We start from the raw sequence: 27,366 nt of genomic DNA, 5'->3' as shown, positions 1-27,366 counted from the left end.
TTCACCATCATTACTATGAATTCTTTTTCTGGAAGGGTGCCTATCTCCTCTTCATGTAGTTGTTTTTCTGGGGCTTTATCCTGTCCCTTCATCTGGTACAAAGTCCTCTGCTTTTTCATTTTCTCTATCTTTCTGTGGCTGTGGTTTTCAGTTCTGCAAGATGAAATACTGCTGATACTGCTTGATACTGCTGTCTGCCTTCTTGTGGAGGAAGCTATCTGGGAGCCTCCTGTGTACTTCCTGATGGGAGGGACTGATGGTGTGTAGGGCTGGGTGGGCGGAGCTCAGTAAAGCTTTAATCCAATTTGGTGGGCGGAGCTCAGTAAAACTTTCATCTGCTTGTCTGCTAATGGGTAGGGCTGTGTTCATGCCTTGTTGATTGGCCTGAGGCCATGTAACGCTGGAGCCCACAGGCTCTATGGTGGGGCTAATGGTGGACTCTGGGAGGGCTCACACCAATAAGCACTTCCCAAAACCCTTGCTTCCAGTGCCCCTGCCTCCTTGGTGAGCCACAGCTGCCCCCCACCTCTGCAGGCAACCCTCCAAGAGCAGCAGGTAGGTCTGGTTCAGTCTCCTATGGGGTCACTGCTCCTTCCCCCTTGGTCCTGGTGAGCACATATTTTTGTGTGCCCTCCAAGAGTGGAGTTTCTGTTTCCACCAGTCCTGTGGAGGTCCTGCAATCAAATCCCGCTGGCTTTCAGCGTCTGATTCTCTGGGGATTCCTCTTCCCGTTGCTGGACTCCCAGGTTGGGAAGCCTGACGTGGGGCTCAGAACCCTCACTTTAGTGGGTGGATTTCTGCAGTATAACTATTCTCCAGTTTGTGAGTCACCCACCCAGCATTTATGGAATTTGATTGTAACGCGATTGTGGCCCTCCTACCATCTCATTGCGGCTTCTCCTTTGCCTCTGGATGTGGGGTGTCTTATTTTTTGGTGAGCTCCAGTGTCTTTCTGTCGATGATTGTTCAGCAGTTAATTGTAATTCCGGTGCTCTTGCAAGAGGGAGTGAGCACACGTCCTCCTACTCAGCCATCTTAATCCTATCTTCTATGCCCTTGATTTTTATGTTGGCTAGATGAGACACTATGTACAGAACCAGGAAAAACTGAGGAGACAGATAGCATGGGGTGGGGGAGCAGCTAGGCTGGAATCAATAATTCTACTTTTTGTCCATGTTAACATTAAGATGTTTTAGATTTTCAAAGGGAGATGTCAGAGGAATTTACACGTGCAATTCTAGAGATCCTTGGAGATTATGGGATGGAAACTCATAGATTTGGGAGTCAACACTTTATACAGTATTTAAAGAAGGGGAAAATGTGATCAAAGGTGGTGTGAAGTTAGAGAAGAAAAGGCAGATATGGGCCAAATTGTTTTTTTTAAAAATCACATATACTTATGTATTGAGTTAATTGAAAGTTAACATACTTCAAAATACTCTAGAAGTTGTATCAATGATAGAGCATCTTTACTCCTTTATATACTTGCAGGAGTTTTAGATACATTTGCTTATATCTATAATCATAATACAGTTAATATTCAGAGAGGTCCTACCACATTCTCAACTTTTATTTCCTCAGTCTTTGAAGCTACGTTTTCTATTACAGCCTGTCTCTAATATTGAGTGACCTTTTTCTATAGCAAACTGGCCTGAAATACTAACATGGTATAATGTCAAAGATCTTACACCATCTGTCTTTGTACGTACTTTGTATTAATCATTCACCCAAAAGGTTTTCATATATTCTTTAAAAGGCCACAGACCTTTACATCCATTATTATTGTTCCCAGCATCATTGTAATGTAATAAATCATAGACTATGTGTGTATAAAAATATACTCTTGAAAACCTGAAATAAAACTAGCCTATACAATCGAATCAAGGTTGAACATGTTTAACTTAGCGTACATTTATCATTAGAACATTAGGAATTAGAATAAAGTTAGTTAGAAATGTCAAGTAAATTAATTTAAGATTTCAGCTAATACAGAATGTATGGGAGTAAGTTATTTGATGATACACTTGAAAACAAAAGATTTTGATTAAGGACTCAAGAAATTTCAGCTGTTTCTTATTAAATTCCTTTGGAACAATCATGTTGTTAAGTAGAATTGGCTATTTCACTTTACTGCAGGACCGAGACTAATCTTCTTAATGTCAATTAAACACGTTACAGTACTTCTTTCTATTACTAAGCATATTTGTTCCGTTTTAGACAAAAAGCTCTTTATTATGCTTTTACTTCTTCTCTTAAAGGGGATTTGGATGTAAAAATGTCTCACATTTATAATTATAGTCTTAGCAATGGAACATTTAACTCTTTTCCATATATTACACTTCTAATAATTCATATACACAACAATCTGAAGTCAAAAGCTAATACTGTTTTTAAAATATATTGCAAAATGTACAGGCCAAAAATTCAACATAACTTTATTAGAATGTCACATTTAAAAATTTGGTTTTCTAAAACTAAGTTTCAGGAAGAAAGAAAATATCAGTCTTTGTAAATCTCTGTCACATCAAAGTATTATGTCTAAAACATTGTGAATCTTTAAAATCCCGGTATTTTCTTAACAGTAAGTGCACAAAGAAAAAGGTGTATCTGATTCCCCATTGCTCTGCTGCAGGTTGTATTGTTTCTTTCTAACCCTGCTACTACTGAGATACTATTTTCCCAAAATTTTGAATCAATACTACTTTAAATACTTTTCTCCTGATAACTGCTTAAATATTTAAGAAAATAACATTCTTAAAGTTGAAAAAGCTTAGCATCTTTGGTAAGAGTTAACCTGATACACATGCATGAGTGACCGTTCATTTCTAGAATGCCTTCACAGTCTTTAACAAATCTAGCAAACTCTTTCTTATAAAATCATCTCATTTCCAGAGCACTGAAGTTATGTATAAATTGAATTTAATAATAGCCATCATATATTTAAAAAGCAGCAAATCAGTCTCCAACTATGACATTTACAAAGAATTTCTGTCAGCTGACATCAATCTTTGTTATGTTTATTTTCACAAGAGAAGTGGTGTATATTGTTTTTCACCTCACATTCATTATGTTTGTAATAATATATATTTTAAACAATGCCACTTATTATTTTGTTTTCTGACTATACAATGACATAAATATTCTGTTTTTCCATCAAGAAAGTTAAACATAGCTTGCCTAATCTAGTCAAATATAATACCTTTGCAAGAGGGTTTGAGAGAAAATAGAAATTTTCTGGTGTCTAATTGAAATATGCAACTTCAGAAAATGTCAATATGTAGAATGTTCTTGGTAACAAGATTTAGACTAGCATTCTGACATATTTACTGAAGAAACTATCACACAATTTTGTTATTACATATTAGAGTGATTAAGAAGTGGCTTTTATTACCCAATTGATAATAAAAGACCCATTGAATTGTGGAAATTCTTGCATTTTTCTGGACTTGAATATTGTCTTCTGGCATGTTATTTATTTAAGTTATTTTGGGGAATCATGTGTCCAGAAGAAATGAATGTCCCACTGGAAGAAAATAGTATATAACATAAGTGACGATATCACAAGATTCATGTAAATCTTTCAGTAGCTTTTCCTTCCTCATAATTTAGGAACAATGAAAAGATTAGAGAATATAGACTTAAGATTAAACATGGTTGGTTGGTGCCACATGTGTATATTCATTCTCTCCTAAATTGTCACTCAGAATATATTAGAGAATAAAAATTGTATATAAATAAAAAAAATTTTTTAATCAGAAGACCTCATCAAATGAGAGACAGAAAAAAAAAAAGACTTGGGAAAATAGGAGGTATTGAGATAGGAGGGTGCTAAATGACTTGGCAGAGAGGTACAGGCAAAATAGTCAGATATAAGAGCAGTATGAATATGTTTTAAGAAATGCAAGGTGTTAATATATTATATTACAATTCTCCTTTTTAAAAAGATATACTCTATAATAAATAATGAAGTAAAACAAGCAAAAGAAAACCTTAGAACCCAGGAATCTCAATGAGGAATTTAATGCAAGATTGAGGAATAAGCAAATCCCAGACTAACTATGAGGGCACATCACAGAAGAACAGCTGTGGACATCCCAGTAGGACAGCTGTGGAACACAGCTACAAGCTGAAGCTGGCAGTTCAGTGGTAGAGTAAGAGAGGTGGATCATAAGAGAGTTCTTTTTGATGAACCTGAGGGCAATTTTTATAGTTTTCTTTTTTAAAAAAATGTTTGATGCTGAATTAGTGGCAGGAGAAAAACTGTGCAAGCAAATAAATTAGTCAATTATTAAAGCTAGATCAGTGGAAGAGCAACAGAAACATGTATTAGAATGTGGGCCAGCTGTGAATAGCATTTATGTGGTCATAACAGTAATTCAATCAAGCAGTTATAATACAATCTTATTTTTAAGTGGGTAGAACAGATGTGTGTGTGTGCACTTTTGGTGTGTGCATGCATATTAGAGCATGAGTGCACTGTGTGTGTGTATGGGTGTAAATGTTGGATGTGGTAGTGTAATTCATGTGACCTAATCATCAGCTTCAGAAGATCAATAGTTATTGCCTAACATGATTTTTGCAAAAAAGGAAGAAGAGTAGAAGCATGTTGTTTTAAAACGTTTGCCTAAATACCAATAAGTTTGTCATTAAAAGTATTTTGCTAAATATCAGAAGAAAGAGCTAAAAAGAGTTGAAAGTTTTGCCTTTGAGAGGTAAAAATCAAGAGAGCAACAGAGTGTGGAGAAGAGAAATGCTGTTTGGTGTTGGTTTTGGTTTTGGTATGTTTGGATGAGTCACTTCATTTACACAATTTCATAAACTTGTAATTTGCATATGTCTGGAGCTCTTGCCAACTTGATTCATACCAGCTGACCATGGCAGCAATCTCTGTTTTGTCTCAGCCAAGTTGCAGCCCAAGCAGCAGGCACAGCCCAAGGTCGCTTTACCTCATGTCCACCTAAGTGTCTCTCTCCTCCCCCTCAAGTTTTCCCTGTGACCCCAAGACATGCAAATCCATGGGACATGCATATTACCCCCACATATCCCACACTGGAGAGACATAAAGTTTTAACCAATGAGAGAGAGAAGCCAGCAGGTAAATTCTTTCACTCCAGGTCTGAATTGTTGATAGGCAAAGTGACATGTACTGCTTCTCAGAAAAGAATTGGTTTTACTCAATACAGAGTTTCCGATAACCTTGAGGTTTTATTTTCTCCTTGACATTCCTTGTCTCACTCACATTTTCCCCACCTCTGGCTTCTTTAGGATTGTACTTCCTGGTAAAGTAGTAGCCTATGAGTGTTTGCCTCAAGGTCTGCTTTCTGATAAGCCCACAATAAAACAGCTGATACTAGAAATGAACTGGTGATAAAATATGGCATGTATTCCCATCACAAGTGTTAAGGATTTCACCTTTGATTAATCGGGATGAGGTGTGAGTGGACGGAGAGCTGTTGGGTATCTGGGAACTGTGGCACTTGAATGGTACGAGGGCAGTGATAATGATGATGGCTGAAGAGTGAGCTGGCTTCCGTTAATGGCATTGGAAAGCCCACAGAAAGAAAATTATAGGCTCAGGGCAGCCAACTGGAAATTGAAGGTGTTCTGTAAAACTGTAAAAGAGCTTCTGCGGCAGCTTTTGAGTAAACGCTCATCTCTTACGGGCTTAGGGCAGCTTTTATTGAAAATTAAGCCACAGATCTAATTGTAAAGGTAGCAAAGCTGACAATTAAAATTAATGGCCAGCCTTGACAATGTTCTTACATTACAGCAAGGCTCTGATAAGTAAATATTGTGGACTTGTGACCTGACAAGGAGAATGAGGAAATTGAACCTGAAAATACTGAACCCTTATATTCTCCTCCACCCCCTGGGCTAACATCAACAGCACCCTCATCCCAGTCTTACATGTGAGAAATGTCCTCATGTCTAAACATGTGCAGTGACCTCATGGGAGGTAAGATCCTCGTAAGATAATTCTTTTTCTCCTCAACATGTGTCTGTTTCACCACTCATTGCCTTCAGGACATTAATCAGAATCACTTCTGAGAAGAGCTTCAGAAGGGCAGTGTGGTTCATCCAGCAAAATGAAATAGTTTATCTGCTAAAGAAAATACAGAACCTGGAAAGTGAGTCCTGCAGAAACTGGTAGAAAACTTTGTGAGTAGACTGGAAAGTGTAGGGATAAGGTGAGTGGGATATAAACATGTATTGGAGAGAATTTATTTATATGACCATACTGTGGCTCAAGATTTTATGTACTGGAAGGAAAATTGAACCTAGTCTTCATAGTTTTCTGAAATGTCAGCTTGAAAGTTGAAAACAGCCTGGAATAAGGGAGTAAAACATGACAGAACCACTTTGTTGGAGTATTGAGGAAGGGATAAAAGGGTTCAGACTATATTTAGCATATACTGTCTATGAGTTCTGTTTCCGGGATGAGCCCAGAAGACACTCCCTGCACTAAAGGGATAAAGAATTCCCTGGTGAGGGAACCTGGTATCTTCGAGGCTCCACAGTGGCTATCCTCTAAAGACAAGAGTTGGTAGCAGGCATTGTTGCCATGAAACTTGAGTCCATAGTATTACTGATATTGGAGCCTTCATAATGGCAGCATTTAACTGTCAGAAAGCAAGGTGGAAATGATTGCCATAGAAGAAAGGAAGGCCAGAGTGAAAATGAGGGTATTTGATTCTCAGTTACCTGATGCCTTAAGGTAGTATATTATGGTGCTCTTAGGGGCATGTTATGTACACAGTTGACTATAACATTTCTTGAATTGTCTAAATTCAAGAATAATAAATTAATAACAAATAAAATGGAGAAGTAAAAAATAAGTAAGAACTGCTGAGCAGAGGCTAAAGGCTACCATTGCATGAAAAGTCATCACCCACCCAGTGTACTAATGTGAATCAGGCACAGAGTCTCTTGATCAAACAGTGCTGAGTTCTGTTGAATAAAGACACTTAAATGATCTTGCATGTATATGTGATAGATATTCCTCAGATCCTACCCCCCAAAAAATCAATAATCAATTGTGAACACTTAGATTTTGAATCTTGGTTGACGTTGCTGTAAGAGCACTGTACGTTATACACATCAGATAATTAAATGGACTTACTAAACTCCACAGAGAATTTTACTGTAAGGCTTTATTGAAGGTAAATAATATGATACAGGAAGAGAAAAATGAGTGCAAACAAGTTGTGAGGCCCAGAAGACTCCTAGGCATATTCCCCAGGGTTCTTTTTTATAAAGTTTTCTATCTCAATGACTGAGATTTGTGTGAGGAATTTTGGTTTTGGAAGAACTCTAAAAGTTTCTAGCAGAGTGTTTTATGTCCTTTTCACACAGCCTCCAATAAACAAACCAGCCTTGGGAGCCACTGTGGGGTTTTAGAACTTTAACCAGCATATTATAAATTATTATTTAGCTCATTTGACATTATTTTGGCTAAAGTTAAGTATCATAATTTCAAACTTCCTCAGAGATAAGCAGAGGCAGTCCTAGTCCAGCTGTAAAATAACTTCTTCCACTGAGACCTGAGACACTATCAGATTTTCTGATTAGTCTGTTGTTAAATAGAGTTTTGGTTTAAGCCTATATCACACTGGGGTCAACTTGGAGAGATATACTTACAATCTGATAGAATTTTCATGTCTTTTATCTCACATGTGAATAAAAGGACATGTTATAGGAAATAACTTATTTCTGAGGAAAATAGCAAATCAAAAGCAGTGTCAAATTTCAGATTGAGTTCGTATTCAAAGTCTTGAAGAATGAAATAGTGATTCTCATCAATTCCAGTTTATTGTATTTCTCTGGCCTCTATGAAAACCAGATGATTATGGCTTATGAATAAGATGGTATACATAAGTAATATGTATAATAAGGGGTCCAAACTACCATGTTACCTACTTCACAACTGTAGATTTGTGGTGGTTTCTCTACAACTAACTGAGAGTTGTAGGCCTAGATCACAGGTAAGTTAGGGGTTTGAGCTGGTGATAGCTAGGAAGAAAAAAACTGTCACATGATATCTCTGCTTAGGGATGGCGCCCAGAGGGCAGGATTGTGAGCATTGTACTTGGCCATTGTAATTCACATGGATTTCTATGAAAGGAGAAAGTGCCTAAGTGCGATTGCTTGATGAGCAACTGAACATTTCATCATGGGTTTGGAAAGAATAAAACTTATTGGAAGATGAGGAGCCTGGAGGTCTGAGAGGGAGATGTAGAAGTAAGCACAAATGTATACATATTTGACTCTTACTACAACTGCGACCATAGAATGATGTCAGTCATCTTCTCTTCTTAGCTACTTCAGGGCCAGTATAATAACCTCATTAACAGAAGAGTCATGGTGGCAAGGATGGCAACTATGAAATGGCCTAATTTCATAGGCTTCTTCTTGCCAAAGTCAGTTCTAGCCTCTGCCAGTAGTAAATGTCAATGTCACCACTGCAGATACCAACAGTGAGTACTGTTTAGTGAACCATTCAGCCATTTGGTAGTAGATCACTTATATCAATTCTTCCAGCCTGAAGAGGACAGCCTTACCGTAATTGATAACTATTCTAAATTATCAATTATGTAATTTTCTAGATAAGTATTTGTCTTCCTCATATTCAGTGCCTTCTTCATCCCCAATATCCAAAAGCTAAAAGGCAATATATTTATGCGGTATCTCAAAAACAATACTACCTCAGAGAAGGGGATCCATTTTATGGCAAAATATTAGGCCAGTGTAATGACATTTAAAGGATCTTCTTAAGAGTCAATGCTTAACTGTGCATTATGGATACAAATGATTTTACCATTTTTTTGTCTTTTAATCTCCCTACTACCATTGTGCATGGATAATTTCCTACCTTTATTGTTTGTTTGCCTAAACCAGTGTGGCTTTATTTTTCAATTCTGTAATTTTCTTGTTTCAGAAGTGTTGTGGCCTTATCTTTTCTGCCTAGAGAGGTTCCTTTAGCATTGGTTGTAAAGCTGGCTTGGTGGTGCTGAATTCTTTTGGCTTTTACTTGTCTGTAAAGCTTTCGATTTCTCCTGAAGAGTCAGCATGAACAAAAAACCCTATAGGATTGAGACATTGTTTCTAGGTTGCGCTAGATGCACTGTTCCAAGAGCAGACATATGGCAGAGTGCCTTGATAACAGTAGGTCTAGAACCATGGAGTAGAAGTAGAATCGGTTGTTAGCTGCATCACTTCCAGTGTGTGCTTCACATCTTTGCAATCTTAGATACTACTAGGTTTAAGGTCTTTGCTCCTAGGAAAAGAATACCTCCCTCAAGAAAAATATTATGAGTTACATTCAACTAAAAGCAAAATAGAACCTTCTTGCCATTTTAGCCTCCTCACACCAATGAATCCAGAAAAAAAGAAAGGATTTACAGAACTAGTTGGGTAATTAACCCTGTTTGTCCAGGTGAGACTATAGTTTCCTATACACAGTAGGGTAAGGAAGAAATATGACTGGATCCTGGAGATTTTATGGGATGTTTCTTGGTATATCCATACCCAAAAAAGAATTGAAAATTGTAAATTGCAGCAACCACCTAATAACAAGGGCAAAGTAACTGTGTGTGAGCACAGATCTCTCAGGGATGAAGGTTTGGAGACCTGTTACTAATAAAGCAGCCAGACCAGTAGAAGTTCTGGCTGAAAATGAAGGACATATTGAATGGGTTGTGGAAAAAAGTGCAATCAGTCACACCTTGAAAATAGCTATAGCACTGGAGATTGGAGATTGTCTCACTAAAATTCTCTCACTTTGTCTTTTCAGATACTGTGGCTGGTCACCAATGTGAAGGAAATTTTGTGATTCTTTGGATGTGCATGGCTACTCTTTCAGGTAATAAGTGAAAGCATATTATTCTTACAAAATTTGGAGGCTCCACGTGTTAGATGGGAGCTTGGTAGTAAGGAAACAAATGGACCTGAACGAACTAACATGACTGTGTAAGATACTTTCTCTTATCACCTCACATCTTCTTGAATCTGTTTTCTGGCCCTTGGTCATTTGTTTTATCCTAGATTCCACTGGGGCAACTAATCACAAATAGATTTTACTCATTATAAATCAATTTTGTGGATTAAGAACATAAAAAGGCAGAAGTATTTCATCTCTCAGTTGTTATGTTGATGTTGACCATCAGTCATTAAATTGAATATATTGAATTATTTTGGAGGTTTTTAACCTGTTAGTGTCTGGTTATTTTAATTATTGGATAGTGTGTTTCTTTGCTTGGTAGAAAATAAACAAAAATTACTCTCCAAAGTTCTTTTTTAAAAATTCCTTTTCCTTTTGGTTTTTCATATATGGCTTTTATTATGTTGAGGTAATTTCCTTCTATGCCCATTTTCTGGAGAGCTTTTATCATAAATGGATGTTGAACTTTGTCAAAAGCTTTTTCTGCATCTATTGAGATGATCATATGGTTTTTATCCTTCAAGTTGTTGATATGATGTATCACGTTGATTGATTTGCGTATATTGAAGAATCCTTGCATCCCAGGGATAAACCCCACTTGATCATGGTGTATGATTTTTTTAATGTGCTGTTGGAGTCTGTTAGCAAGTATTTTGTTGAGGATTTTTGCATCTATATTCATCAGTGATATTGGTCTGTAGTTTTCTTTTTTTGTGACATCTTTGCCTGGTTTTGGTATCAGGGTGATGGTGGCCTCGTAGAATGAGTTTGGGAGTGTTCCGCCTTCTGCAATATTTTGGAAGAGTTTGAGAAGGATAGGTGTTAACTCTTCTCGAAATGTTTAATAGAATTCGCCCATGAACCCATCTGGTCCTGGGCTTTTGTGTGTTGGGAGATTTTTAATCACTGCCTCAATTTCCATACTTGTGATTGGTCTGTTCATGGTTTCTATTTCTTCCTGGTTCAGTCTTGGAAGATTGTATTTTTCTAAGAAAGTATCCATTTCTTCCAGGTTATCCAATTGATTGGCATATAGTTGCTTGTAGTAGTCTCTCATGATGTTTTGTATTTCTGAGGTGTCCGTTGTGACTTCTCCTTTTTCATTTCTAATTCTGTTGATTTGCATCTTCTCCCTTTTTTTCTTGATGAGTCTGGCTAATGGTTTATCAATTTTGTTAATCTTCTCAAAGAACCAACTTTTAGTTTTATTTATTTTTCTTATGGTTTCTTTCCTTTCTTTTTCATTTATTTCTGCTCTGATCTTTATGATTTCTTTCCTTCTGCTCACTTTGGTGTTTCTTTGTTCTTCTTTCTCTAGTTGTTTGAGGTGTAAGGTTAGGTTGTTTATTCGATCATTTTCTTGTTTCTTAAGGTAGGACTGTATTGCTATAAACTTCCCTCTTAGAACTGCTTTTGCTGCATCCCATAGGTTTTGGGTTGTTGTGTTTTCATTGTCATTTGTTTCTAGATATTTTTTGATTTCCTCTTTGATTTCTTTAGTGATTCCTTTGTTGTTTAAAAGTGAATTGTTTAGCCTCCATGTGTTTGTATTTTTTGCAGTTTTTTTCCTGTAATTGATATTTAGTCTCATGGCGTTGTGGTCTGAGAAGATGCTTGATATGATTTCAATTTTCTTGAATTTGCTGAGGTTTGATTTGTGACCCAAGATGTGATCTATCCTGGAAAATGTTCCGTGTGCACTTGAGAAGAAAGTGTAGTCTGTCGTTTTTGGATGGAATGTCCTATAAATATCAATTAAGTTGAGATGGTCTAATGTGTCATTTAAAGCTTGTGTGTCTTTGTTTATTTTCTGTTTGGATGATCTGTCCATTGATGTAAGTGGGGTGTTCAGGTCTCCCACTATTATTGTGTTCCTGTCGATGTCCCCTTTTATAGCTGTTAGCATTTGCCTTATGTATTGAGGTGCTCCTATATTGGGGGCATAGATATTTACCATTGTGATATGTTCTTCTTGAATGGATCCCTTGATCATTATGTAGTGTCCTTCCTTGTCTCTTTTAATAGTCTTTACTTTCAAGTCTAATTTGTCTGATATGAGTGTTGCTACTCCAGCTTTCTTTTGACTTCCATTTGCATGGAGTATCTTTTTCCATCCCTTTCCTTTCAGTCTGTATGTATCCCTTGGTCTGAAGTGGGTTTCTTGTAGGCAGCATATAGAAGGGTCTTGTTTTTGTATCCATTCAGCCAGTCTGTGTCTTTTGGTTGGAGCATTTAATCCATTTACATTTAAAGTGATTATTGACATGTGTGTTCCAATGACCATTTTCTTAATTGTTTTGGGTTTGCATTTGTAGGTGTTTTCCTTTTCTTGTGTTTCCTACTTAGAGAAGTTCCTTTAGCACTTGTTGTAAGGCTGGTTTGGTGGTGCTGAATTCTCTTCACTTTTGTTTGTCTGGAAAGCTTTTGATTTCTCCCTCAAATCTGAGTGAGATTCTTGCTGGGTAGAGTATTCTTGGCTGTAGATTTCTCTCTTTCAGGACTTTCAGGATATCCTGCCATTCCCTTCTGGCCTGCAGAGTTTCTGGAGAAAGGTCAGCTGTTATCCTTATGGGTTTTCCCTTGTATGTTGTTTGTTGCTTTTCTCTTGCTGCTTTTAATATTTTTTCTTTGTGTTTAATTGTCATTAGTTTGATTAATATGTGTCTTGGTGTATTTCTCCTTGGTTTTATTCTGTATGGGACTCTCTGTGCTTCTTGGACTTGGTGAATTATTTCCTTTCCCATGTTGGGGAAGTTTTCCACTAGAACCTCTTCAAATATTTTCTCAGACCCTTTCTTGTTTTCTTCTTCTTCTGGGATGCCTATAATTCGAATGTTGGTACGTTTAAGGTTATCACTGAGGTCTCTGAGACTGTCTTCTAATCTTTTTATTCTTTTTTCTCTTTCCTGCTCTGTGGCAGTTATTTCCCCCATTCTATCTTCCAACTCACTTATTCGTTCTTCTGCCTCAGTCATTCTGCTGGTTATAGCATCTAGAGTATTTTTAATTTCAGTTATTTTGTTATCCATTGCTGTTTGTTTTTCTGAGTTCTTATGAACTGTTTCTTGTACTTTCTCTATTTTGTTATCGAGATTTTGTATCATTTTTACTATCATTACTCTAAATTCTTTTTCAGGCATTTTTCCTGTTTCCTCCTCATTTATTTGGTCTTGTGGGTTTTTTTGCTGCTCCTTTGCCTGCATGGTGTTTCTTTGTTTCCTCATGGTTGTCCAAACTTTTGGGGTTACTTGTCCTGGCGATAGAGGTGTTTATAGAAGACTGTCCAAGCCTCAGACTAATGTCCAAGTATTGGATTAAAGGAATATTAAGTCTTTCTGTAGTTTGGATGTTTTATTGGGCTAAATCCAAGGTATTGGAGGAGCTGTGTTCCTTTCTGGAGTTTCTAGGGGAGAGAACTTTTAGGGCTGGTGGAATTCTCACCTCGTGTTACTCTGGCCCCATCGTTCTCAATGTGGAAAAACTGGAAGAATTCCCTCTAAGAACAGGAACAAGACAAGGGTGTCCACTCTCACCACTATTATTCAACATAGTTTTGGAAGTTTTAGCCACAGCAATCAGAGAAGAAAAAGAAATAAAAGGAATCCACATTGGAAAAGAAGAAGTAAAATTGTCCCTCTTTGCAGATGACATGATATTATATATAGAAAACCCTAAAGACTCTACCAGAAAACTGCTAGCACTAATTGATGAGTTTAGTAAAGTAGCAGGATTCAAAATTAATGCACAGAAATCTCTTGCATTCCTATACACTAACAATAGAAGAGCAGAAAGAGAAATTAAGGAAACTCTCCCATTCACCATTGCAACCCAAAGAATCAAATACCTAGGAATAAACCTGCCTAAGGAGGCAAAAGATCTGTATGCAGAAAACTTTAAGACATTGATGAAAGAAATCAAAGAGGACACAAACAGATGGAGGGACATACCATGTTCCTGGATTGGAAGAATCAACATCGTGAAAATGACTGTACTACCCAAAGCAATTTACAGATTCAATGCAATCCCGATCAAATTACCAATGGCATTTTTCACAGAACCAGAGCAAGAAATCTTACGATTTGTATGGAAACGCAAAAGACCCCGAATAGCAAAAGCCATCTTGAGAAGGAAAAATGGAGTTGGTGGAATCAGGCTTCCTGACTTCAAACTATACTACAAGGCCATAGTGATCAAGACAGTATGGTACTGGCACAAAAAGAGAAAGGACGATCAATGGAATAGAATAGAGAACTCAGAAGTAAGCCCAAACACATATGGGCACCTTATCTTTGACAAAGGAGGCACGAGTATACAATGGAAAAAAGACAGCCTCTTCAGTAAGTGGTGCTGGCAAAATTGGACAGCAACATGTAAAAGAATGACATTAGAACACTTCCTAACACCATACACAAAAATCAACTCCAAATGGATTAAAGACCTACATGTAAGGCCAGACACGATAAAACTCCTAGAGGAAAACCTAGGCAGAACACTCTATGACATCCATCAAAGCAACATCCTTTTTGACCCACCTCCTAGAATCAGGGAAATAAAATCAAGAATAAATCAATGGGACCTCATGAAACTTAAAAGCTTTTGCACAGCAAAAGAAACCATAAACAAGACTAAAAGGCAACCCTCAGAATGGGAAAAAATAATTGCCTATGAAACAACAGACAAAGGATTAACCTCCAAAATATACAAGCAGCTCATGCAGCTTAACACCAAAAAAGCAAATAACCCAATCTACAAATGGGCAGAAGACCTAAATAGACATTTCTCCAAAGAAGACATACAGATGGCCAACAAACACATGAAAAGATGCTCAACATCACTCATCATCAGAGAAATGCAAGTCAAAGCCACAATGAGGTATCACCTCACACCAGTGAGAATGGCCATCATCACAAAGTCTGGAAACCACAAATGTTGGAGAGGGTGTGGAGAAAAGGGAACTCTCCTGCACTGTTGGTGGGAATGTAAGTTGGTACAGCCACTATGGAAAACAATTTGGAGGTTCCTTAAAAAACTACAAATAGAACTACCATATGATCCAGTAATCCCACTCCTGGGCATATATCCAAAGAAAACCATAATCCCAAAAGAAACATGTACCATAATGTTTATTGTAGCACTCTTTACAATAGCCAGGACATGGAAGCAACCTAAATGCCCATCAACAAATGAATGGATACAGAAGATGTGGCATATATATACAATGGAATATTACTCAGCTATAAAAAGGGATGAGATGGAGCTATATGTAATGAGGTGGATAGAACTACAATCTGTCATACAGAGTGAAGTAAGTCAGAAAGAGAAGGACAAATATTGTATGCCAACTCACATATACGGAATCTAAAAATGGTACTGATGAACTCAGTGACAAGAACAAGGATGCAGATACAGAGAATGGACTGGAGAACTCGAGGTATGGGAGGGGGCGGAGGGTGAAGGGGAAGCTGAGACAAAGCGAGAGAGTAGCACAGACATATATATACTACCAACTGTAAAATAGTCAGTGGGAAGTTGTTGTATAACAAAGGGAGTCCAACTCGAGGATGGAAGATGCCTTAGAGGACTGGGGCAGGGAGGGTGGCAGGGACTCAAGGGGGGGAAAAAAAATAAAAAAAATAAAAATTCCTTTTCCTAAGTTACCTAATATAAAATCTGTATTCACTACAATAGATGCTTTTGATATGAATTATTGTTCAGGCCTGATCACCAGTGATTAAGCACAGAGTAAGGGCCAGGACTCCAAACAAAAATAAAGAGTATCTGTTTGCCTGTTAATGTTTCTAAGCAATCTGAAGTATGGTAATATGTAGGAAGTTTATAGATCCAGTAGAAGAGAGAAGGTGGAAAATTAACACCTAGGGTAAATAAGTAATAAAGAGTACCTTGACAATATTAAGTTGGACCAGATTATACAGTTTTTATCTTTCTCCTGCTAGATATTTGCTCCTCTTTTCATAAATTCACAATTTTAAGAGGCGATGTATTATAAAATTAGAGGAAGTATCAGCATCAGTTGTCATTTATATTATTTGCTCTTTATTTGATAAAAGGTTAATGGTGAAAAATATATACAGTTTACTTAAAGAATATGTAAGATTATTATTTCAGCTATCTTTTCACTCACCTATGCTATGCTGACATTAGCTATATAAATGTAAATAAATCATACAGAAGGCACTCATTAACCATGACATATCTGCTCTTCTGGTATATAAAACAATTTATTTCCACTTGTGCATTCAGTCTCACTAAACATATGTATACACACATATACATATGTAAACATGTATACTAAACATGTATACACACACACACACACACACACGTGAAAGAGAGAGATCAAAATAATGACAAAGAGGGAATTTTCTTGATTTAAAATAATTAAATACTACAAGATTTATGTAAGGAAACACAAGATTTACAGAAAAGTTGGTCAGAAACCACACACACACGCTCTAAAGTGTAACGTTTACAGTGACTTATGTGAAGAATGAATTCATTTATTTAAAAAATATATTACCCCAAAGGGATCATAGATATAGATTTAAATATATGTTAAATTGTATAACACTGATTTAGATATATGTTAAAACAGACTTATGAAGCCAAGAATTTTTTTATATTTTATAATGTTAGGAATGTTTCACTCAGTTTATTTGTAACAACTCATTTAAATAGAAATAATCCTTGGAAAACTAATTATTTAAATATTTCTATGCAAACCCAAATGCATATTTTATAATACTGTTTAAACCATGTTTTAAATTGATTAAAAAATTTCCTGAAGTACTTTAATATGAAAACTAGTACCCTCCCAATAAAACCTAGAGGAATCATTTTAATGTTTATAATCTCCATGAACAGCTCTTTTCAGTTGCAAAGAATATACCAGGAATGATGGTATGTAAGCTACTTTGGAAAAAGGCTTCTTACCATGATAGTCTGTTTTGTATTAATAAAGTACTTCATTGACAAGAACCCCAAAAGGCTTTGCAAATATTATTTCATTAATCCCCCTAGCACTTATGTGGCAGGCACGTGGCAAGAATGCTTATTCCACTTTGTCATACAAATGAGCTAAAGATGGCCTGTGTGTATTGGTCCCTAGGTTGTTTATTTATTCACGGCATGCTGACACCCATTAGTTTGAAAGCCTGCCAGTGCCAAACTCAAAATCTATACATCTAATTATTTCAAAAATAGTCCCTCCCCAAAGCAGATTTTTAGCCATTTAGAGCCTGCCTATTTTGCATAGCTGTAAAACTTCAGCTTCTGTGTGCTGTCCATAGATGAAGTGGGGCCTTGTAGTTCTAAGTCCCCAGGCTTCTGTGACCCTCTGTAGCTCTCTGACACAGACTCTTTACCATGCTTTGCTGAGCAGCATCACCTAGACATGGAGGCACCCTCTCTGGTCCCCCTCTTCCCTAAGACTTCCCCTACCCTTCTTTCCTTCTGGTTGGTGGCCCCCATGCCTTAAGTCTTTGGATAGTCTCATGCTCTCAGGGATTTCCCCTCTCATGCAATTCTGTATAAGCATTGCCCAATAAAGCTTACTGTGAGTTACTGCCTTTTGTAGTCCTACCTTTTTCCTTAATCAATCTCCAAGTCCCTTGAACATCCCACACACTTTTAGAGGCAAATCAGTCATAGACAGCTGGTGGTTGTGTAGTAGGCTAATAACAGACTCAGTCTATAGCCAGCTCACCCCAGAAACTCCCAGCTCGGTGCTTTATCCAGACATATTTCTCCTTTTAGGTTTTTGTTTTCCATAATATCATGTATATTATGGAACAAATGTTACCATATGTAACATCCTAAATAGATATGATCCTTAGAGTGTGCTTGTCTTATCATGTCCTTTCACTGTTTCTATGGAAGCTTAGTGAGTGAATACAGGATGTTACAAAACCTAAGAGAGCATGTTTGATACTGGGAATTAGTTAATGTTTATAGTGGAGAAATAAACTTAAGGTATGAGCTTGAATGCTGTATCAAAATAACCAAAATGGCTATGGTTATACTCATAAATATTCTTTCTTTATTTTCTCATGTAATTAACACTGTATCTATAAAGAACAATTATTAACATGGGGAAACCAACATAGTGATTATGTGTATTTTATATTTTTCTATTTATAGTCCAGTTTTATGCATGGGAATGTGTCTGAATAATAAAAACTTAATTGAGGGAAGTGATTCTGCTTTGAGTGATGGAATAAAAATTGCAGGGTAGAAGACAAAAAATACAGGGCATGCTATAAACATTCTCCAGTCTGTAGATCATATCATAACAGCAGAAGTAGGTAGATCTTTATATTATTGAAATGTTGGGATGAAATACAAACTTTTAGCTCATTAAATCTACAAATTTCACCCTAGGAATGAATGAATAATCCAAAGAAAATAGGGGAGAAAAACAAATAAGAACACTAGGGGAAACTGAAACTCTGGCACCTACAGCTACATCAAACATTAAATGTAGCTCAGCCTAGCCAGATTAATATAGTTAACTTATATGGAGAGAGAGAGAGACAGAGAGAGACAGAGAGAGAGAGAGATTTATTATAGAAATTGGGTCATGAAATTGGGACTGAGAAATCCCATGATTTGCCGTTTGCAAAGTATAGACCCAAGAAAGCATGTGGTATAATTCAGTCTGAGTCTGAAGGCCTGAGACCCAGGAGCATGAATGTGGAGGGCAGGAGAAGATAGATGTCTCAGCTCAAGCAGAGAGAGCAAATTTGCCCTTCTTCTACTTTTTGTTATATTCAGGGCCTCAAAAGATTGGATGATGCCCACCTGCACTGGTGAAGGCAATCTTCTTTACTTCCTTACTCTGTGTCTACAGACACAGATGTTAACCTCTTACAGAAACACCCACACAGACACAGCGAGGAATAATGGTTTACCAGCTACCTGGGCATCCTTTAGCCCAGTCAAGTTAATATAGAAAGTTAACCATCACACTTATAGATAAGAAAGAGGATTATAATAAAAATAATAGAATGTTTTTGATTAAAATATTAAATAAGTATTTAAAATAGAAGTTACAGAAGATTTTTTATTTTTAGATTTTTTTCTTTAATACTTTTGTCACCTCCAATTTTCAATTAAAATTATACATAAAAATAATGAAATTTCTGATAAAAGTAATGGAATTTTCTAATGGAATGCCACAACAAAGTATTTATAAATAGACAGATTTAGATGCTTTTTTGGAGACACGTTTGTTTAACCATGTTGGAATCAATAGAACTGAAACCTTCATGGTTTCTATAAAAATAACACATTTGGGCAAGGATTTGTGACACCGAGGACATGAATTAACCCACCACTGTTTTAACTAAAGAAGTCAGATGATCTGCATATTTGGTGTATCTATACTCAGTCATAGTTGCTAAATAATCTATAATTTGAGCTTAAAAATTAAAATAGAAACACTGAATTAGAGAGAAAAATAATTCCATTTTTAAATACCATTTGCTTCTATATTCAAATATTTCAGAAAGTGGTAAAATGTTATTCCATATAATAACCATGTTTCTCCAATTCACTGTGCACATGTAGATGCATTCAAATATATTAAGAAGAGGAGAATTCCAATTTTATCCCACTGTTTTGAGGAATGCAGATAAGTCTCATATGCAAATATTCAATGAACAACTGTAAGTTCAACTCAGCACAATGAACTTGCCTTTTTTAAAAGCCTATTGGAAATTGGTCCTTTAGATCTCCATTTAATTATTAGCAGGCTTTTAAAATAACAGTATTTTCTCTTTGTGTTTTAAAGGGAGTGAAAATGCCTGACTTTTTATACAGTGCTCATAGGTATTTTTTAGTGGAGAATAGGCTTTGCTAGAGACCATGACCCCACTGTGAGGTTGTTTAAAGATATTCAAAATAGATAAAATTATGATTGTGTACAATAGGTCTGGCTTTAGTTATTTAAAAACAGTTATTTCTGTCACATATAACAATAAAAGATACAAAAATGGTAGGTTATGAACCTGATTTGCATTACTGTTCCTATTGCCATTATTTTTTTATGAAAGGTAAGAAACCAGTGGCTCATAATTCAAGAGAAATTTTTAAAATTTTGTAATTCTTTTGTGATACATTTTACAAAAATTTTGTAATTCTTTTGTAATATATTTTACATAGAGAAAATTTACACATTAATGATTGAAGAGAATCCAAAATACTAATGCTGTTACTTATTTCAAGACATGCTTTCACAGTGTCCTATAAAGAACCAAGGATGTATCTTGAATTCCTTTCATTTTGTGGGGTGAGGAAGCTTTAATTAGCAGAGGTTTAGGATAGGAATGATTGACTGAAGAACCTGAGTTTAGAATAATTTCTAAGAGAGACAGTGAGACTTATCTGATTTGTAATTCCTAAGTAGGACAACTAGTGCTATTTGAATACAAGGTAACATGGTAGAAACCATATATACTACACTTGAACAAGAAGGTTCTGATAAAAGGTATGAGTCTTGAGTCATTTTTCAGAGCTACTGAGGGTTCAAGCCTCTTCGGGTGAAAAGGCAAGGTTTTAAAGACTTCTAAATGATTAGGACAGTAACTATGGGCATTTGATAGTTGCCCTGGTCCTGTTCTCTGCCTGGGATTTTTGAAACCTTGGGGTATCTATACACTTGAGACTTAGGCTTGGAATAATTAAAATTTGAATGTCATCTTTTGATGCATATAAGACTAGCCATACTGCAGCCTCTGATGAAATATCGCTTCCTCTGTACCTCTTTGGGCACTTTTCTGTGGTGACAAGAAATTGACATTATAATGTAAAGGCTGTTAATAAACATTTAAAGTAGCAAAAAATTTAGAGCTGACAGTTTATAGATTAAATATATTTTCATGTGTTGCTCACCTTACAGCCTGGTATTACATTTGACCAAAAAAGCTAAGTATAACTCTAGTTGGTGAAAGAAATAAGGACCAACTTGGGTTTTCCAGTTGAATGCCCTGTATGGTCAAATGCAAAGGTTTCTGCAAAGGCAGAGCAACATTAAGTAGTATTAATACGGGCTTAAAGGATCTGAAAATACCCTATCAAGGGTACTATGTTGTTACATTAGGAGCAGGGACAAAAAATTAAGGAAGTGGAACCAAGACTAAATTCTTAGTTTGGATTTTTTATCATCTTGACTCTAGTTTCTCAAGAAGAACTTGACTTCTGTAGTCCTATATCTATGTATGTACCAGATTTTCCTTTATTCCTTCCTCCCCTCCTTTCTTTCTCTCTATTACTTTTATATATGAATAATTTTTTAGGGTATGTAATTTTGTCATATAAATCTCTCACCACTGCCATAATAGGACTTCTTTATACAAAGTAAAGAACTTAGCTTTTGTAGACATTTGTCATGTATATTTTCAGGAAGTGCCTCAGAGAGTATCTTTCTTTCACCTTTGCCTGTCTAAGAATGACTTCCAGTTTTACATAGCTCTGATTAATTTCCTTTGGATTATTTTCACCAGTGGTATTGATATTTCAAAAAATATGCTCCTGGTTACTAAATTGTTCTAAAAGTTTATACCGATGTAAAAGTTTCACAATCTCAAGTTATCCTGTTTACTTACGTGCCATCTTCATTAATCCAAGAAAGTAAAATTTTAGCACATTAGATAGGAAAAATACTTCATTTTTTTAGAGAAATATTTTTTATTGCTGGTGAGATTAGATAGTGAGTTAGATTTTAATTGATGATTTGTATTTCTTCTTTTGTGAGTTTCCTCTGCCCATTGCTATACTGAGGTCAGCCACATATATTTTCTGGCCTGAATGGTCCATTTCTGGTCCTTTAGGAAGAATGGTGATAGGTTTTCAGAAAAGTATAAGTTCTAAAGTTGTTTTTTATAATAGTGGACAACGTCTGTGGCTTCGTACATAAGATTGGCAAAATCCCGTGCTAAAATATTCATATTCATTTGGTAAATAAATATAATTTACATAATGTAAATATTTACTGTATCTAGGCTTTGCTGTATGAGGGCCTAGACATAGAGCATCTTTATGAGCAGTAGTAGGTGTAAAATTGTCCAGTCTAGACCCCCTTTATGTGCAGCCCCTAGCAGTAATGAAGGTTGACTGGTAACAGCTCAGAGCTGCCAAGTATCTCCAGAGAATTACCCTAATTGGCTAAAGAGAACCACCTCACTAGAAAACTTACAACATCACCCCTCCCTCAGAGAATGGCCTTCAGTCCATGGTTAACAATATGAGGGTTTAAAAGCCCCACCCCCTGATCTAAAATAAAAACACAATCTTATGGGGTGATGTATAATCCAAAATCCTCTCCTTGTGGATCAGAACATCTTTGGTCCTCTCTTTCCCTCCCCTATACTGCTTCAGTTCTTTTCCTGAAGAGCACTTACCCCAAAATTCAGGCACACCTTAACCCTTCTCTCAGACTCTGCTTCTAGTGGCTCTGTCCTCAGTATCCAGCTCACTTAATATTTTTGAAGAAAATTTTGAGGCACTTAGAGAGAGTGTTATTAATAGTGCTAAAAGGTATTTTTTGAAAAAACAGTAAAACCATGACTTTCATACTGATATAAAATTGAAACTGTTAGAGATTTTAACTCTTGAGGCAACCTAGCTGAAGATATAACTGATTCAAAAGGTAATCCAAAGAAGAGACAAATATGTAGATCAAGAATGTTGAAGTATGTAAGTGAAGGCAAAAATATTTTTTTCTTCAGCAGGGGAAAAGGTTTATTAGTTGAAATTCTACTGATCATAACAGAATTAAAATGTCAATAGGAATCATTTACTTGGTTATCAGTTACTTACCACTAGGGAGTTATAAAATAGATCAAAGGCAGTAGAAGGCTGGGGTCAGATCACCCAGAGGGATGTCTTCTAGACAGTGAATAGTTTTCAAACGTCTATTCAATGCATCACACATCATTTTTTGTGCAAAAGCAGTTAATCAGTAAACAGGATCATGTGTATACATTTATTTATTCAAGAGGCATAGCTAGTACTCTATTCCTAATGTGTTTTCCCTATTCTTCCTTTTTCTTTTTAGTTTTCTTCAAAATGTTGTAAGGAGTAGTCACGTATTAAGGAAAAGCCTATCATCATGCAGCTAAATATCTCCCTAAGAGTAAAGTTGTACTTGGAGGAGTTGGTTTATATGTAAATATAGGATATACATCATTTGAAAAGAAGTTAATATACTTGACAATGAGTTTCTTGATGAATAGTTTTACACAGTTAAATAATCTCAAGACTTGTGTAGTCACCAGTATGCAATGTCATGAATAATACTGATTAAAGTGAATAACATTTGGAAAATGATGAAGGCATTCAATTAAAAAATGGATGCAATATGATTATTCTGGCCTCTCCAGTTTCACCTTTGCCCCTTTCATTGCACTGATGAGTTTTAGTAAGTTTATCTGATTACAAGCCTTTCTCTTTCAATATACTACAAATGCTCCCATGGCAGGATTTATTGATTTATTCATCACAACACTCCCAGTGACTAGTACTGAGTCTGTTATGGAAGACTTCCAGTATATTTATTTTTTAAACCATGAATGAAGGAGACCAATTTAAGAGGATTAAAACTTTTCCTGTTTGGCAGTTCTACAGGAATGGATGTGCCTAGATTTAAACTCTCCATTAAATATTAATAACTGCGCTTTTGTACTCCTGCTCTTTTGTTCTCAGAGATGCATTTTAAATGTGATCGATCTCTCTCTCTTTCTCTTTCACACACACACACATACGCAAGTATGCATACAGGGAAGTACATGTTTAGCCCTGTTGATATCTGTCCTAGATACTTAGCATAATATTCAAAACATAAAATTTTTACATTCTTCTGAAAATAAGTCAGTAATATTTATGTCACAGCCTACAAAGAGCTTTCCTTTTCTTCTGGGTGTTATATGAAATACATGTAAATCTGGAAGTGCTTTATATTTATTCCAAAGAGAAACCTAGTTTTATAATGCATAAAAAGATAAAGTAAGCTATATATTGCATCTATGGAAATGTAATGATAAATGTGACAAGTACTGTTAATTACACTCATACACTATTTGCTCAATTTGTTTTTATGTAACATTGAGTAAATTTACATTAAACAAATGCAAATATTTAGGGAATTTTTGATAGTTGTCCCTAAATTTTAAATAAAATTATCATCTTGTAAATTTATACATACCACAAAAAGTGAATAAACTTACCCGACCCTGGATATCTTATTATATCAAATCTCTTCCCAGTGATATTTCTGTGTTCCAGAATTATCATGTCTTTTCAATTGATATTTTTAAATGTTATTATTATTTATTAAGACAATTTACATACAGTATTTTAAACCTTTTTAGAGTAAAATTCTGCGAGTATTGATAAAATGAATTGTACACTTTAACAAGGTGAATTGTATGGTTATGTGAATTATAACACAATGAAGACAAATAAATCTAACTATATTACAAAAGCATGACATAACCACATTGAAATTGTTCAAGGGGGTAAGAAGGAGCTGGCCTAAGTAATACTGGAAAAAAATGTTTAGACTGGAATCTGTGAAGCTAAGGATAAAATGAATTGTGCATGATAAACACTGTACTCAAGTTAGTAAATTAGCTTCTTACAGGTACACAGTTTTAATATTCTGAAACTGCTTTCCATGTATAGTAGGTTGAACAAATATGTGAATACATGGTTTTTGAAGAAAGCAAGCATCTCACTGTTGGCATAGAAGTTGCAAATAAACAAGAGGGAGAAGCTAGAATATACTGTACTGTTAGGTTTACTTGAAGACACTGTGAATTACGTTTAGTTTAATATAAATACACATGAATAAATACAGAAACAATTATAGATACACATGTATACATGTTCCAGTTTACATAAATTTGTTATTAACTCTCTCTGCTGAGAGGGCTTTAAATTAATGACATGCCAGTAAAGACAGGCATACCCTACTCCCAGATCTTGGCACTAAATGCTGTTCCCTAGTTGATAGAAGCAGGGCTTCTATGAGAAATGACTGATTCTACAACAAGGGCAGGACAAATACAAGATGGATCTGTACCATTTTGCAGTACTAAAATGTAAAGAAGTGCTCAAAAAGAAAACGAATAAGAGTATGTCAAAGACACAGGAGCCAAGCCGAAATAGTTCCCAGTGGCCAAATCTGCAACAATTGGAGCAAAAAAATAACATATTCTTTGATTGTAAACCCAAGCATATAATAAACATATATTGATATAAATAAATAACTGAATAAACAAGCAGTAGGCCGGAAACATCTTACAGGTGAATCCCAAATAATACATCTAGGTAATCCTTCTCCAGAAGGAGCTAACTCTTTCCCCCTTGCGTGTGTGGTCTAGACCTAGTGACTCACTTCCAAATCATAAGAGTATAGAAAGGGAAAAATAATAACTATGAAGGAAACCTAAAAATACCTAGCAAACACTATTTTAACCAAGTATCAAAGTTAACATCACTAGTGATGTGATATGGCTATAGTAAGTCCTACTATGATGGGATGAGAAGGTCATTTTGCCTCTGTGGAATTCTTTTGAAAACCCCTAACTGCCACACAATCAGGAGGAAAACATCAAGCAGCTCAACTTGAGGAATGTGCTACAAAATATCTGATCAACTCATCAAAATTGTCAAAGTCATGAAAAACAAGGAAAATGGGAGAAACTCACAGACTGGAGGAGACTAAAGAGAGATGACATCTAAATGCTTAATATGGTATTCTACATTGCATATCAGAGCAGAAAAAGAACAGTAATATAAAAACTGGTGAAATCTAAATAAAGTTTGGAGTCCAGTTCATTAAAAAAGTGCCATCAAAATTAAAATTTAACCTCAGCCTGTTGTCTTGGCTTTAAAAAATGTACTAAAATACAATAATTTTATTCCAAAAAAATATTTTGTGTTAAAGTGATTAATTCTTCCATAATGACAGTAATTGTCCAGAAAAAAGTTAATCATGTTATCAAAGCTATTATATTCTTAAGCTATAGATATTTAACAGTAATTAAATAAAATTTAAATGAAATGAAGAAAACATTTCAATCTAAATACTAGTACAGTACATATAAATGTTTTACTATTGAAAAATCCTGTAAAGTTACAGAGTCTTGAAATATATTAAAATGAGCACAATTGCAAAATGCTGGTTAATGGTAAGAACAATCTGCAATGTTGTACACACATAATTTAATTTTTTGCAAAAGTGTTAATTTTTTTAAACTTTCATCAATATAAATGAAATTTAGCTATGACTACTCAGTATAGGAGATAGTTTTTTTTTTTTTGGAAGCCAACACACTCAGTTTTATTTGTCAATATTAGAACATTATTGTTCACTAATTTCATTTATTTCACTGTTTTTAAGAGTAATTATGGAAGTCAGTATGTTGAACCAATGTTAATTCTACTACCTAAAATGGAAATAATCACCAGCATTAATAGAAGTTTTAACCCAGAGGTTTAACCTTTAGCTGAATGTCTTAGGCACGGAGCTAGTGAAGAATTATGTTTACATATTGTCTCAAAACTAAAATAAAAGAACGGTAAGGCTATAGAGAGGAAGGTAAGGCATTTTGATGCAAAGCTGAGGAGTTTACGATGTTTTCTTGTTTTTATTATTATATGTGGGACCAATCACTCTCCCATTTTGATTGGCCATGTCAATCAAAGCAGTCTAATGGTTCCCAATTCTCACTTCTTTCTCTTTATGTCTCTGTTTACCTCTTTGTTATTGTTTTGGCTTGTTTGTTTTATAATAAAAAAATTTTATAATCAAATTTAGAATCGATCATACAGACAGCCAGTTGTATTTTAACCTTTACCATGGGATCACACTGCTTTTTTAAAAAGTTGTATTTATGAAATGGAAAAATAAAAATTATGGCAAATTGTATGCATGACCAATGGTTCAATCTATATCTCAAATAATTTTTCACTACTAATAATTTTAGGATGTTTCTCAAACCATTAAAATCAATTAAAAGAGTAACTTGTTATGGAATGAATTTTTTTTTCCAAAATTGCACCTATTTTCAGGGGTTGTAGAATAATCAAACACTAAAACTGTACTTCATAATGGAATAGAATGTACTAGTCACAGTTATATACGGTCTTTTCATTGAAATAAATTCTGACAAATATTATAAATACATTTCATTTTCTTCTGCTTCCAGCCTCTATATTTTTCCTGTTGCCCACTAGTTATTATTATAATAATTAGAGGAATTAATTTCACTGTTTTTATTCTTGGAACAACAGAAAAAGAGAGGATTAAATACATCTATATACTAGACAAGTCCTTTATACAGTGTATTCTGTGTAATAGTTCATTCTTTCATATATACATAGATATATATGCATGTATACATACAGTA

Source organism: Hippopotamus amphibius, chromosome 10, assembly GCF_030028045.1.
Source record: "Hippopotamus amphibius kiboko isolate mHipAmp2 chromosome 10, mHipAmp2.hap2, whole genome shotgun sequence".
Taxonomy (NCBI): Eukaryota; Metazoa; Chordata; class Mammalia; order Artiodactyla; family Hippopotamidae; genus Hippopotamus; species Hippopotamus amphibius.
The sequence above is the reverse complement of the archived record's forward strand: the minus strand, read 5'-3'. Positions refer to the sequence as shown.